The following is a 2,704-nucleotide window of genomic DNA, read 5'->3' as shown; positions in this document are numbered from 1 at the left end:
GGGGGAGCCTCTTTTCTGGGCTCGCCCCGCTCGCGCCCCGCTCGCGCCCTCTCCCTCCATGTGCACGGGAGGCGCTTGAATGCCCGGCGACCCGCCAGTGCCGGCGCGCGTGCCTCCGGCCTGAAGGGCCAGCGTGCCTGTACGGTGGCCCCCCCCCCCCCCGCCTCCCGGGCAGGTCCCCTTTCCTTCGGCCTCAGGCGAAACAGCATCACGCGCGCGCCCGGCGGTGGCTCAAAGGGGGGCGGGCCCTGTGGGCGTTGCTCGAACCCTGCACCGGTTCGCCACCCGCCCGGGCTACTCGGAGACCTTCTTTTCTTCGGCTTCGCTCATGCACGCCGCGGCTCCCTCCGAATGCCACTATCCCCCCCCCCCCCCCATCACCCCCGCCAGGGCCTCCCCACCAGAGTCAGAGGAGCCCCCCTCCCCTGGCGGCCAGCCGGGGCGCACTGCCGGAGGGGGGGCGGGGGCGGCAACTGTCGCACTCTTATCAGGGGTTTCGGTGTATGATTACAAAGCGAGGGGGACTCAAGCCCCACAGCATGAATCGGGCCCATCCCGCGGTCGGACCAGACACCGGGCGAGCCGTGCCCCCGAGGCGCGGAAGGCGGCAAGCTTGCCGGCATCCGGCGGCGCGTCGGCAAAGCCCGGCCCCCCCCCCCCCCCGCCCGACACGCCGGCTTCTTGCCTTGCCGCGCCCTGCTTTCGCCCAGCCCGTCTCGCGCCCCCCGCTGCCCGCCGACGCGCAGCAGCCCTCCTGCCTTCCCCCGCCTTTATATACCCCCGTGGTCGAGATGCTCCGCCCCGCAACCGAAGGGGCACCCCGGGCAGGGGCGCACCGAGGGAGACATCATCCATCCCTTCAATTCGTCATCCCCCGGGGCCCGCACCCAAGGCCGACCGTTTCACTGGCGTTCCCACCGGCGTCCAGTGGAGACCCCCCCTCGGTGAACCAAAGGGTCCCCGGCCATGACACGCGCATCAGGGGCCTCGCGCAGGGCTCTCATGCACCGGCGTGTGTGTGTCGTGCGCACCGAGCGCCCCCTCTCGAGCGCCTCTCGGCCCGCCCTGCGACGATGGCCCCCCCCCCCCCCCCCCTCGGCTGTGGCACCACCGAGTGTGGCCCCCGGCTGGCGAGTAGCGCGCCCCACGTCACTTGCCCGGGGGGCGAGGCCACGCAAGGCCGGACTGGCCGGCTCGCAGACGAGGCCCAGTGTGTCTCCCCTCTCCGTTAGAAGCCCCCCATTCCCAGGTACCCCATCCACCGCGACCGCCCGTGTGCGCGTGCGTGTCTCTCCCCCCGCGCTGGGGAGCATGCCAGGTGCGCGGCGTCGGCCGGCGGAGGATCCTCCCCGCCAGGCACACGCGCGCGCGCGCTCCCAGAGAGGTACACATCATCTTTTCGCCGGTTTACACCAAAGAAGCCGGCTTGGTCAGCATTAACTCGCATCTCAGAAGGAAGGGAGCACCATCACTCCAGAACGAATGTCCCATGACAGCGCTGTACACATGACATATACACGAAAACTGCCCGATTGTGTTCCCTGCGACGCAGTCCCAAACTCGCCGAAGCGAATCACCCGCCCGGTCCCCCATGATATGGCACGCCACACTCGAGGTCTTCCCTCTGCGGGAAAGGCAACGAACGACGACGCAGCCAGGGCCCACCGAGCCCGGGGGTGTACGGGGAGATACGCGCGTGTGACTGGCGTCCTCCGACCCGCCCCTCCGGCCGAGCGGACAAAGGCCCGATAGGCCTCCATCATCCGGGAGCCCCCCCAGAGCGGGGCATCTTGGTAGACGTGTGTCGGGCAACACACACACACACACACACGCACGTATACGCGAGAGCATCGCCCAAGGTGCCAGTTTGGGACGTGAAATGCACCTGTTCCAAGGCCCCCCCCTCCCAGGCGCCTTTTTCAGTCCGAATCCCACGCATTTCGCCCGCTCACCCGCCCCGGGCCAAGTTGCCACCCCCCGCGCGTTGTCGGCGACGGCATATCCCCCTCCCCGGCTCGGTGTGCCCTCTCATATATGCCCGGGGTCCCCTCACCCATGGCGGATTTTTCCGGTATGGCCTCCGTCAAAGTCGGCCATCCCTTTGGCACAAGGCGCCGGACCCGTGAAACGCCCGCAGCAGATCCACCGGTACAACGTGAGAGGCCGCTCTGCCGGCGGAGATTCCCCCGCACGGCGGCGGGATTGTGGACCAGGGCCCCCTCGACGGCCGGCAGGTGGCAGTTCTGCCCACAATGCCGCCCCTCCCTCCCCAGGGTGGGGCAACCATCGGGCGGCACGCCCGCGCACCTGATCCAGCGTCACCCGGCGGCCCGAAAGCACGGCGCAACAGCGAGCCCCCCCCCCCCCTCCCTTTCTCTCACACACACACTGCAGGAGCGAGGGAAAACCTCTGGTCTCCCGGTCCGGACGTTTTCCACCCGCCCGGGTCCGGGGTGCACCTGTGCCGAGACAAGGATGGGCGGCCCCGGAAAAGGCCGGCAAATCGCACCCAGGAATGGGCTCGCGGCCCCGGCAGCAGGACCAAGGGGCCGCAAGGGGGCCCGTCCCGCCACCTCGCGCCCCCGCGCCTGCCAGGGCCGTTGCTCTGTCAAAATCCGTCCCGCATACCGCCCCGCCGCGGCCCCGGGACGCTCGCCGGCCCTCTGCTGCCGTCGGACGGGCGCTTGTCTCCCCCCCCCCCCCC

This window comes from Fonticula alba (assembly GCF_000388065.1).
Source record: "Fonticula alba strain ATCC 38817 unplaced genomic scaffold supercont2.14, whole genome shotgun sequence".
Classification (NCBI taxonomy): domain Eukaryota; order Rotosphaerida; family Fonticulaceae; genus Fonticula; species Fonticula alba.
This window is presented reverse-complemented; position numbering follows the sequence as displayed.